The following is a 14031-nucleotide window of genomic DNA, read 5'->3' as shown; positions in this document are numbered from 1 at the left end:
AGAAGAAGAAGAAGAAGAAGAAGAAGAAGAAAAAGAAGAAGAAGAAGAAGAAGAAGAAGAAGAAGAAGAAGAAGAAGAAGAAGAAGAAGAAGAAGAAGAAGAAGAAGAAGAAGAATGCTGTTGCTGCAACTACTATTTTGTTGCTGCGGTCTTCTGTTTTGCAATACTGAAACAGTAAGTACCATTTAGTTATTAAGGCTGTAGCCTATTGCCATGAATACCATTATCACCAGCAGCCGCAGCGACCGGAGGGTGGAGAGGTCTCTATGCAGTCGATCGATCTGCTAGGATTGGCAGGCAAGCCTGTCTCAAATCGTGCTTTATAGACATTCGCAAAGAAATTGGTAGAAAACTGTAGTCTGAGATCAATTATATCTGGAAAGACGGAATGAGCGCGGCTAGAATGAGTTTGCTAATTTGATCAGATTTGTTTTGAGCAGAGGAGAACAAGAGATAAACATGAGCACCAAAATCTGATCTATTATTCTTTATTCTTAATACCACAACTAGTTCGACCTTAACCAGTGCGAAAACATACCGTTTCTAAAAGGTGAGAAGTTCATCAAGTGAGAAGAGCGAGACAGGCTCCTTTTATACGATAGATCGACCTACGTAGAATAGCAGCCTAATAATCATATTCTAAATCTACTATAATAAAAAGGTGGGTCGTACATTGGATAATGTAATCTTAGACATATTTATGCTCGTAGTAGCAGTAGTTGCAATACTCGTTTGATCTTCGGTCAATAAGAATTGACTTGAAATTAGACAGCTGTAACAATGCAACTAACAAGAGCACCACGATCATCAACAATATCCTTACCATCATCACCATCATCACCAACACCAAATCCAATGCAATTAACACCACCACAAATAACAACCCAGCAACTTATGAATAAACGACTGCTAAGAACAATACTTGTATCAGCATCATAGCAATGTCTGTAGCTACATATGTTATAACTCAGCACAAAGTTATGCGTATGTGAAAGTGAGAGAGAGTAGAATGTAAAGTTTTACGATTCAAATCAGATGTGCAAAGGCGAAATGACCATAGAAGACAATGGTAGACTTTTAACTAATTGTAATCAGGCAGTACTTCCTCCTATCTCACCCCTTTACCTTTTCATCTCCTCAATGCCATTTTAAGCTCATAGTAATAAGATATCTTTTTTGTTGTTGTTGTTTTTTGCTCTCACAAAACAGTTATTTTTTGGTGATATGTTTTTTACTTGATATTTGCTGTTGATAATGTTTATCACCACCGCTGTTGGATTTACTAACAATTTAAGATGCACGGTACCATCAAATTGAACTGAAGGTAGTAGTACGAAAGGAAGCCATAAAATGGTTATGTTTTGAAAACGCTTGATGCGAGTGAAAAATCAGCAACGTTACTAGAATATCAATGTTTTCAACGTCTACAGTGAGAACAATACATAACAGAGATAATTAAATCGAGTGCTCAAGAAGATACACCATTAACTGTCATAGCTCTAATATGATATAATGTTTAAAATAGAACAGCTCTCGGTTGTATGAATCAAGGACCTGTCTCGACGCATTGTATCAATAAGCGCTATGATAATTGTATGTAAACTTATCATCAAAACACAAGCAAGCTATGACTATCCAACCTTATTTTCGGGAATAGTGTAATGTAGCTGCTGTTTCTAGTAGAAGGGAACGACAGCGTAGAGGTTCCTGCGTTATATCATTGCCATCGTGTTGAGTACTGTGCGTGTGTGCATGCATACTTCTGTAATTTATTATTGTGCGGCTTTAAGGCAGCGAGCTGGCAGAATCGTTAGCATGCTGGACGAAATTCTTAGCGGTATTTCGTCCGTCTTCACGTTCTGAGTTCAAATTCCGTCGAGAGTGACTTTGCCTTTCATCCTTTCGGGATCTATAAATTAAGTACCAGTGAAACACTGGGGTCGATGTAATCGACTGTCCTCCCCCCCCCCCCCAAAAAAAATAATAATAATTTCAGGCCTTGTGCCTATAGTAGGAAGGATTATTATACAGCTTTAATTCAAATTCTACCGTGGTCGACTTTGACTTTCATCCTTTTGGGATCGATAAAATAAGTACCATTCAAGTACTGAAGTGGGTGAATTCGACTAGCCCTCTACCCTCCAAAACTTCAGGCTTTGTTCCTATAGTAGAATGAATATTGAGCTGAAGGAGATGAACTAGCTGAATTGTTGGGGCGTCGGACAGAGTGCTTTGTAATATCTGTTCAGTTCCTGACGAGGTCAACTTTGCTGTTCCTCCTTTCAGGATCGATAAAAAAAATAACAGTCAAGTACTGGAGTCGATGAAATCAACTTGCTTCCGCCCTTCAAAACTACTGGTCTTGTGCCAAAATTAGAAAGAATATCCTTGACCTTGTGCTCAGCTGGTATTTATTTTGTCGATCCTGAACAGATGAAATGCAAAATTGACTTCGGTTGCATTTAAACTCAGAACGTGAAAGGGCGAAAGATAAGCTACTAAGCATTTTGTTCAGCGTACTTAACAACTGTTAGATCGTCGCTGAAGGCAATTGTTTCAACACCTCAAACGATATTCAACTAAGTCACTGCTATGTAACCATAAACGATATTCATTCATAACAAAATTAGACTTTGGGGTTAGAAAGCAATTGTTATTTTCCGTCCGTTTCAAAGAAGTTATATAACGTGATGCTTCTATTAATAAAGTCGTTAAAACTAGACATGTTTTTAAAAGGAAACGTTGTTAACACACGACAGACTGCACTTATTTCTAATTCAGAATCACATGATATTGTCATCTGGATGCTTATTGATTGTTGCGCAACAATACCTTTGCAGTATATAGCTATTTCTGCATTGCAGTAGCAGTCATATGAAAGAAAAGAAGCAGATAAATGGGTTTTCAAGACCCGTACACACACACATACACACAAACACACACACAGACACACATATGCAAACATATACGTGTGTACATGTATGTATGTGTGTGTGTATATAAATACAAAATGAACAAATACTGGACATTTAACACAGTTATTTTTGAAGTGTCTCCTTTCGTCCACATTTATTTTATTTTATTTGTATTATATAGTTTATTTTTACATCGTTTTTTTTTCACGATAATTTATAGCCATTTTAATTTGAGTTTGCTACATATTCATTTGTCCAATACGTTTATTTCATGATATTTAATTTATTATTCGGATTTTATCTTCCTTTTGTTTGTTTCAATAAATTCTACAATTCTAATGTCCAGCTTTAATATAAGTTAGTTTTGGCTTTATGGTTAGTATGTTGGTCTCTCGATCAAAAGATCGTGCGTTCGACTCAAAGACCAAGTGGTTCGTTGTCTCCTCGAGCAAAGCTCTCCATTTACGTTGCTTCATTTCACTCCGATGACAATTTATAGCATCCGAGTAGATTGCTGGTACAGTCCCCACCCCAACACGTCTCTCTCTCTCTCTTTCTCTTTTCCCTTCCTCTCTCCCTTCCTCTCTCTCTCTCTCTCTCTCTCTCTCTATCTCTATCTCTCTCTCCCTTTCCTTCTCTTGCTGTCACATCCTGGTTATTCCTGAGCACATAAACCCCGAAAATAATTAGTGAAAGCAAGGTATATGCTACCGCCACGAGGTCTAGTCCTTGGTGCGATGTCGACGCTTGTGTACCTCAATGAACCTGAGAGCTATTAATGTTGACCGTGAGCTCCTGACTGGGCCTTCCATGCTGGACAGGTCAAGAGATAGCAGTGAGGTTAATATGAACCACTTCTTCCTTGAGGTAAAAAAAAAAGATGGGTTTGCGTAGAAGCAGCTGCCCTAGCAAGATAAAAATAAAAAGAGAGAGAGAAAAAAGAAACAGGTACAGAAGCGTCGATAGCAATTCAAAACCAACAAAACCTTGGACAGAAAGGTCTTTCCTCAAGAAAGTGCCTTCCTACCACCATATTGAAAGAATGCCCTGGTTGAGGGCAGTGGAGAAAATTTGCCGATTGCCTATGCTCTCTAAGGAGCGATGAGCTTAAGAAAATACTGGTATGTTCTGCCAAGTGCCCTGAACGAGCACACCTATGTTCAAAGATATTCAATCTAATACCATTATATCTTATTTTCAGAAATACTGTACTAATTCAGGGAAGATTATTTCATGTGTCTTTTTGAATGTGTTGCTTATGGTTTGAGGAAAGTTTAGTTTTCGTATCGAGAATATACAATGATCGACCATTAAGAAGTTCTTTCTTTGGTGAGACTCATTCATTTCATTTAAATTGACCCTAAAATATTTTGTTTTTAAATAATATTGATTTCATATATGTTTTCACAAGGCCAGCAAGTTCGGTGGAGGGGGTAAGTCGATTACATCGACTCCAGTACTCAACTGGTACTTATTTTATTGATCCCACAAGGATGAAAGGCAAAGCTGGCCTCAGCGGAATTTTAACTCAGAACGTGAAGACGTACGAAAGGCCGCTAAGCATTCAACCTAGTGTGCTAATGATTGTGTCAGCTCGCCCTGCCAGGTTATTAAATAATATTAAATAACAAAATTAGGGTGGCGAGCTGGCAGAAACGTTAGCACGCCGGGCGAAATGCTTAGCGGTATTTCGTCTGTCTTTATGTTCTGAGTTCAAAGTCCACTAATGTCGACTTTGCCTTTCATCCTCTCGGGGTTGATAAATTAAATAGCAGTTATGTACTGGGGTCGACCTAATCGACTGGCCCATCCCTCAAAATTTTGAGCCTTGTGCCTAGAGTAGAAGAGAATTGTTAGCACACATTTCATCTGTTTTTACGTTCTGAGTTCAAATTCCGCCGAGGTCGACTTTGCCTTTCATCCTTTCGGGGTCGATAAAAGAAGTATCAGCAGTACTGCGGTCGATGTAATCGACTTACGCTCTCCCTGAAATTGTTGGCCTCGTGCCAAAATTTGAAATCAATATTAAAATTGTTAACGTGTTAGAGAAAAAAAGCTTAGCGGCATCTCTTCCAGGTCTTTGCATTTTGTGTTCAAATTCCGCCGAGGTCGGATTTTTCTTTCAGCCTTTTAGACTCGATAAAACAAAGAATCAAACAAGTACTGCGATCGATGTAATTGACTACTTCTCCAATTGCTGGCCTTGATCCAAAGTTTGAAACCGTTATGAAAGTCTATATTATCCATTTTCAAGAAATTAAAGGCAAAGTAAAGCTGGATAATTTTCGACTCAATAAGTGGAGTAGCTGAAATAGTTATAGCAGGGTTTACAGTTTGCTGTTATATTGTCTTTGCTATTCGCACCAAACTAAATTTCTATGTAAATTAAAACCAAAAAAGGATTCCAATTGAAAGGCTACGAGGAACATAATTATGTTTTTGATTGCGATTACATGTCATTGCGGAGAACCAAGAAAGGTCGAAATGCATCTGGCGTTCTCGCTGACAACTGCTGGGGTGAATTTTGGTCTCTCTTCGATATTTATTGCGTTTTTAAGCACAGCACATCTATCTGAGATGTTATCTCGGGACAAATATCCCAGTAATTGGTCTATCAACGATCTGTATACATTAAGTATGATACACAGACAGTTATAGAAATGTCCATTTTAACAAATAACTGATTTAGTTGAAGAAATATTTGTTTTCGTTTTTATGGGGCATGAAATCCTTATATAGTAATGTTAAAGTGTGCATGGTGGGTTAATACCGTGACATTCTATTTTTCTCAAGACCATGAACGGTGAAAGTGAGGTCAAATGGTTTCGAGCAGATATTGAAAGTATTGCAGCAGATCAACTGGCCGAAAGATTTTTTTCCCTTGCTCTAGAATGCTCAACAATGTGAAACAAACAAATATTATTTCAATTTAATAACAAATAAAAAGAATTCAACTGGAACTTGTTCATCTTTTGCATTCCGTCTTCTTTATCAATTCCCCCACCCCTCCACTCATAGTAACTTATGGTTGGCTCCACTGAGATTTCTTTCCTTCCTTTCAATTGTGTCAAAGCACGTAGTTGGTTTGTCATTACCTTCCAGCGACGTTTTAAGGATTAAAGAAACTTTGCTCGGCTTCCATCGTATCTACTAGCCAGTTATCAAGTCATTTAACACTTATTCTATGTGTTACACAGTTCATTAGGTCAGTTAGAATAGGGAGTAGGTTGAATAAAAAGATTTGCCTATTAGCTGAAAGATTTAATGGCTTTGACACTTCACCATTGTGAAACTACGATGATGAAGTAACGATGACTTGTTTGGGAGGGCGCGGTTAGAGACGATTTTGTTTATTACTGCAGTAAATGGAAGGAATTCCTGGGGGAAGGATTTTGATCGCTCGCAAAGAAATTTATTAAGTTAAATACTGGAAAGTCAAATCTAATCATGAAGAAAGTCAAACAAATTTGTTCGTGAGTAATTCAAGAATGAACAAAATGTAGAGTGTTATTAATTTCTAATTGGAAATTTGTATTTTCTTTTTACATTTCTCCCTTGACATTTAGCTCCTTTGGGTACTTCTGGTGATATGTTTACAGAATTTTACAGTAAGATGGACTCCATGATGGAGCCCATCTTGAGTTTAAGCTTCAGTAAACTTTCAGCAAGAACTGTAAGCTATCGATTATGGAGTTGGTTTTGTATCGTCAACCAAAAGTTCCCATTACGAAGGGTGCCTAATTATCAGCTAAACAAATAGAATGAGAAAAATAGACAGAGCGCGCTTTCTCCATTCGGGAAAAGAGGAGTGATTTAAATAATATAGTTTTTCCATAATTATTAGTCTCTTTTTTTCTGAGCTGAAGCACAAGTCACTTGAATTGGTGCCAGTTGTAGACGTGATTCCGAAAGCAGTTCAGAATATATAGGGGAGCAAGATCATTAGATGTCTCTCCTAGGTGAAACTTGGCCATAAAAGGCTGGTGGTATTCTATCGAATTGAAAAGATAGTAACACTGTCTCTATGTTCAAAAAGAGTGATAAGGATGAATTCGTAAACTATCGAGGGATTTCTCTACCTCATATATTCGGAAAGAACCCCTTAAGAAACTTCTGATTAAGATTTCATTGGGCTGAATGAGAAAAATTACAGTTGAGATTCTACCTGAAACTTGGTGTGAATTCAGAAAAGGAAAAGCCCCATCAATGCAATGGTCTGTTTTCAACATATTCTGGATAAATGAGTGGAACAGAAAAAGACATTCTAAGTAGTCTTCAATGATTTCACAAACACATTTGACATAGTAAGCAGGTCGGGCTTGTAGCATGTTCTCAGAAAGTTCAGATCTCCAGAAACATCCTCGCGTACGATGAAGTCTTTGTACACTAGCATGAAGGCTCAAGTTATACAAGTGAAATTCAGATCTGCACACAGGTTGATGTTACTGTGGAATTCAACAGGGCTACCCGCTGTTACAAATGTTATTCTCTATATGTTTACCAGTGATGTCCAAAGCGTTTGTCTGCGCCTCAACTGAAAGTGTACACATAGTGACAAGATCTGGATCTAATCTACTTTAGATGACGCATCACAGAGCTAAGGCTTCGGCAACAGAATTACTGTAAATTATGCTCTTATATCATTGAAGACATGCAGAACGTGGTGAATGCATTCAACAGTGCAGTAGTAAAGTTCGATTTGAAGATTATTATTCGGAAGAATGAAGTTCTTTATCAGCCAAGCCCTGACTCTATTTAACGAACAAAATCTCTGCTGGCTTGGACATGGCTCATGAATGGAGGAAACTCGGTTACTAAAAGATAAATACTCTATCCACAGTTGTCTAGTGGTATGAGAAATAAAGACAGACCCTGCCCCCAACTGAGATACAAAGATGTAGGTAAACGCAGCATGAGGAGACTAAACGATGATACTCACAGCCGGACCACAACAGCTGGGAACAGAAAAAACAGTGTTGGAGATGGATTCCCTTCTGATAGTCATAGCGCTTCATATGGTCTGTCACCGTTGACTATCGACGGACTGTTTATGATTATAACTTGTCATTATTTCGACAACCTATGGTGTATAAAAACAAAACCAACTTCGGCAATATTTAAGCTACTTATAATGTAGAAGTGCGAACTGTTTAAGAACAAGGTCAAATATTGTAACATATTCAGTCCTGTACTTCCACAGTTTTGCTAACTGCACTGGAATTTTAAAAATTATAATTAATATTTTAGAGTTACTTTTGTTTCCTATTGCACAGTATGAATAAACTTCCTAAACTTTCTAAATATAAACGTGAAACACTCCTGAATCAAGTATTACTCGTTTATTAAAGAGAAAAGCTAAGAATACACAAGTGTTAACAAATACGGTTATTTGCTAACCGGAGACTTGTAAATGATGAATAGCATATTGTTACGACTGGCCAGCACGAGGTTCGTGTAACATACTAATTTTGCACAAGCATTTTATCCTTATCTTCGAGTCTATAAATATGATATGTTTACTTTTCATATCTATGTAATGTTTTTAACACTCCAATACAAATTATTAATCAGGTTATCATCAGTCTTCATATTCCAACTTTCCTGGCATCAGTACCGTTATTAGTCAAATTGATTGTTTTACAAACATATGTTGACCGCACTCTACTTTTATTAAATTCAATCACAAATAAAATAACACATAAATTAAAGAAATGAATGAAAACTGTAGTAAAGACTGGTAAATGTAGTGAGTAAAGCATCTAAATATTTCGTCGTATTACGTTGAATGCTGAAAAACACGCGATTCGTAGCAAACTCTACGCTCTTCCTGGCTATACTAGAAGTACGTTAGAGATGCATAACGTAAATATACTGCTGTTATTAAATGAAAGTAGAAACAAATCTCTAACGATCATGTTAATTAACCGAACGTTCTAAAGTAATTATAGAATATTATTTTATTCTGTTACTGGTTTCTTTCATTAGACTGCAGCCATACTGGAGCACATTCTTGAAAGGTTTTTAAGCCACTGACACCAATAAGAATGCATTTGCTTTTACTTCATCACTCTGGTAAAAGACAAAAAGTCGACTGCACGTAAGGAGAGTCCACTGACACAGAACGAAATTCTACAAGGCGTGTATATGCGCCATTATTATATTTCGACAATCTTTATTTTTTGTTAGAAAGCTGACACATCTATTTCTTTATTCTAACTCATTTTGCACTTTATAAAGTATTTATAAATCGTTTTTTGCAATTTTTGTTTAGAGATGGATACGTCGGAAATTCGTACAGTTTTGAAATATGAGTTCTCTCTTGGAAATACAGCATTACAGATAGCTCGGAATATTAATAATGAAGTATTTCATTCTATTTGATACAGCAGACAGTATCAAATTGGTTTGCAAAATTTCGTTCCGGTAACTTTGACCTCACAAATGAGCAATGCAGTCGACCAGAAACAAAGGTGGATAATAAGGAACAGAAAGCCACCGTCGAGTTAGATCTACCTCAAAGTGCCCATGAATTATTGTTGTTGTTTGGTGTTAGTAAGCAAATAATATTGACTCACCTAGTTCAAATCGGCAAAGTGAAAAAGTTGGATAAGTGGGTTCCACATGACGTGCCAAAGACCAGAAGCATGGACAGGGATCATCTGATCCTCGGATATAGTTGCTTCATGGCTATATCAGGGCCGTTACTAGAGCTGATGACGGTTTAGATGGATGGCATATTTGTTTAAAGAAACTATTGTACGGGTATGGAATTTTTCTGGGAGTACGCTATTTGATTTTTTTTTTCTCTCTGGTGCCTTGTTTGGTGTTTGTTTGTTTTTTGTGATTTCTTTACTCAGAATTTCTCCCTACCAAATTTGCCTCTCAAAACCTTTGGTCAACTATATGGTTGGTTAGCCCGAGGCTCTCTGCAGACTTGAGGGTTTTTTTGGTCAACTCGAAGCTTCGTTAGAATTAAATTATCCAAGGAACCACACAGCAGTATCGGACCCAGGACGACGTGTTTGCAAAGCGGATTTCTTAACCACACAGCTATAAGATTTTTTTCCTTGTTTAGACATGTTATTATGTCACATTGTGACCTTAAGTAAATCCTGATCGAGAAAACAACGATCAAAGACAGCGACCATGCTGTATTTTAAGGATGTCGTGACATCTGTTCTTTTTACAAGAATATTAACGACGTAAATCAAATAAAATATTACCAGCATTGTAGGATCCGCTGGCCGGAAGTTTATTTCTGGTTTACCTTTGCAGAATACAACTCTTCTCGCCGCAAAATACAACTTTGTACATCAAAGTAGAAGTGATGAGCATAAAAAAAAATCAATGTTTTACAAAACAGAATCAGTGAATGAAATGAAGGTAAATAACAAGCCAGCTGTGGTTTGTTTGTTTGTTTGTTTGTTTGTTTGTTTATTTATTTGTTCTCAACAAGATGATTGGAAAAAAAACGCATACGCGAAGTTTGTTTACAATGTAAAGTGCCAAGGTAGTGGTTGAAGAGTTGGTTGTTTCCTTTCGCGTCTACCTTGTTTGCGATATGTTTATAGTTAAAGAACTTAACCACTCACGATCAACCACTCTCTGTGGCTATGACTGACTACTTACTATTGCAAACTTTGGGAAGCGGTATGTAGTCGCGCAACTTGCTTAAAATAACCATAATGTCACCTCTAAATCCCGCATTACAGCAAACGTTCCTAAGTGGAGGTACGTAGCTAAGTGGATAGGGTATTCGGCCCACGATAATAAGGTCGTGAGTTCGATAGCTGGCAGCAGGGCGTTATTCCCTTGAGCAAGACACTTTATTTTGCGTTACTCCAATCTACTCAACTGGCAACAATGTGTAGTACCTGTATTTCAAATGGCCAGCCTTGTCGCATTCTGTGTCACACTGAATCTCACTGAGAACTATGTTATGAGTACGCTAGTCTGTAGAGTGCTCCGCCACTTACACGTTAATTTCATGAGCAGGCTGTTTCCATTGATCGGATCAACTGGAACCCTTCGTCTAGCTAATAACGATTCTATTGTTATTAAAATGGCAGATAAGGAAGGGGCTATCGTAATTATGGACAAAAGTGAGTATATTTCGGCTTGTGAAGAAGTTTTATGTGACAAAACTTCATATGAAGAATTACCTGTCGATCCAACCCCGAATTACAGAGAGGAACTTGACAAAATAATTCTGGAAATGGAGGAAAACAATTTCATTAATAAGGCCGAATTCAGAATTTTACAGTCAGAAAGAACACCTGTATTTTACGCTCTCCTAAAAAAAACACAAAAAGTTCGAAAGATTTCCTCCAATACGTTTAATTTGCAGCGGATATGAATGTTGTACAGCCAAGATTTCGGAATGACTGGCTGGCTTTCTATTCCCTGTCGCAAAAGGATCAAGTTCCTATATTCAGAATACTTTTGATTTTGTGCCTAAAATCAACAATATTTTAAGTACCGAAGCCATGTCGAAAATTGATTTTGGTAACCATGGATGTTTCTTCCTTACATCCCAATATTAACCACAATGAAGGGGTAGAAGCATGCATGGATGCCTTCGAAAAGCGGTCAAGCAAAAGTATTCCATCAAATTTTCTCTGTATGTTATTGAGGTTTGTGTTACAAAGTAACACAATGAAGTTTGGACAAAAATTTTACCACCAGACGAGGGGGTGTGCTATGGGTACGCCCATGGCAGTTAATTTCGCGAATGTCTTTATGACACAATTACTGAATTACTGAATCCCTACATAGTCATGAACCAATACTCTGGTTACGGTTCATTGATAGCGTCTTTTTTTTTTGTCTCAGAAGGATCACGGGATAGTTTAATTGACTACTTGCATTTCTGTGACTGTTATGCTAAAACTATGGCTTAAAGCCCTGCATAAAATTTATGTCTAGTTTTTCAAAAACTAGTGTTGAATTTTTGGACACAAAAGTTAAGTTTTCTGGAGGCAGAATAGTGACAAGAGTTATTTTGCAAGCCCGCGTCATCCCACATTTACTTCTACCACTGCTTCGATCATCCACATCGCCATAATTCGGTCAAATCCGAAATCCCAATTTTTGAGGATGAAACGGATTTGTATTGGGGATTACTGAAAACATGCAAATGCTTTTGCATATCATTATGTCAAACGCAGTTGCAGTGAATCACGATTAAAGAAAATAATAAGTGAAATAGCTAAGATTAGCAAAGATAGTCAGACCTTCACACATAATTTTAGCAAACACAATACAATATGTGACAGAATTCCTTTAGTGATTAACTGGCACCAAAATTTCGATGGCATTTCAAAAGGATTGTATGAAAGATACCAGCATGTGACGGAAAAATATTGATGCTTTCTGATACTGTCCCAACAATAATTGGCACTATCTTCACCTTCTTCATTTTCCATAGCCGGGCTATTTCGTACTTAAAGGGGCTATATTTATCTATTTTTTCACCTTCCTTTTTGACTATTCATGGGTCAAAAGGGCACGTGTGGTACACCTTGCCGACCACCACAAGTTCCGATCTGTTATGCTGTAGCACCTGACCTGTTTGGATTGGGAAATCCAAGAGGATTGTGAAAGTCTCCGGCTCCGCCACTCTCTGCGGTTTTTTTTCATACTACATCTTGCCTCCCCCAATCCCCCACTTTTCGCAGTTCCATTGAAACACTTTTGCTACCTTATCGTGTCGCCATAACTTGTAGTGGTTTGGGGTAAGTCTAGGGCAGTCGTTCGTGATATGGGCAATGGTTTCATCCACTCTATTACAGATGCGGTACATCGGTGACACTTGCTTGTTCTTAAAGTTAACCCTCGAATTCGTGGCCAATGCTCGGTCTTGCACTGCCAGTATAGTGCTCGCAGTCTCTGTTTGTCAATGTTACTTTCTTCAGACAATCCCACCTATGTTTTCCAGCAACTTCTGTTGTGACTACATGGAATTAATTGGGTTGTCCCTTGTTGCGTAATGATTTGTCGTGTCTTTTTTATACTTTGGTGAGAAGGCATTGCTCAAAATCCTCCGAGGCTTTTGGGACGGAGGGGGAAGCTATCGTCAAACCGGAAATTTGGTTCGTATACTTGCGACAGAGTGAACTTTACTAAAAGAAGCTGAAGTACCAGGTGGTGGTATAAAAGAGGCGCCGGATTAAGCGCATTATCATCTGCGGCTAATCTTCTTGATTCTAAATTCGTACATAATTTTTATTGAATTATAATTTTTAGAAATCTAAAGTTTAAAAAACACTATTTTTCATTTCTTCCTATCATTTTGGATTTAACTCCATATTCCATACTTCTTAATTACTGTGTTGTTAATTAATTAGTCTGTCTCTTACGTCTTAGAAAAGAAACGGGACATTAAATGATTTCATCCTTTAATCATATGAATGCTCGATGAGAGCTCATTTGTGAATATGCTACGACCCCTACCACCACCAGCACCACCAGTACACGTACTACTACTGCTGAACCAGTACCTCAGCCCCACCATCACCACCACCACCACCACCAATACTACTACTACTACTACTACTACTACTACTACTAATACACCACTACTTCTACTACCACCACTGCTACTATCAGTATTACTACCATCACCACTACAACTAATACTACTACTACCACCACCACCACTACTTTTACTACCACCACCACCACCACCACTACTATCGCTATCACTATTACTACCACTAATACTTTCTTCACCACTTCTAGCACCATCATCACTACTACTACTGCTGCTGCTGCTGCTGCTACCACGACTATTTCTGCTACCACCACCACTACTACTACTAGCTCCACCGTCACCACCTCTACTACTACTACTACTAGGATGGTTTCATTTCTTGAAAGTATTTAATCTCCAAATATGTCGTTAATGACGCTGGTAAGGAAATGTAGGATGCATCTCATTAGAAAAAATATATTCATGTGGGTTGGGGTTCAGTCCTACTGCGTGGTACCTTGGGTAAGTCCTTTCTACTGTAGCTCTGATCCAATCAAAGCCTTGCGAATGGATTTAATAGACAGAAACTGTTGAAGTCCGCTGTGTGTGTGTGTGTGTGAGTGTGTGTGTGTGTGTGTGTGTGTG

This window comes from Octopus bimaculoides, chromosome 2 (genome assembly GCF_001194135.2).
Source record: "Octopus bimaculoides isolate UCB-OBI-ISO-001 chromosome 2, ASM119413v2, whole genome shotgun sequence".
NCBI classification, from domain to species: Eukaryota; Metazoa; Mollusca; class Cephalopoda; order Octopoda; family Octopodidae; genus Octopus; species Octopus bimaculoides.
The sequence above is the reverse complement of the archived record's forward strand: the minus strand, read 5'-3'. Positions refer to the sequence as shown.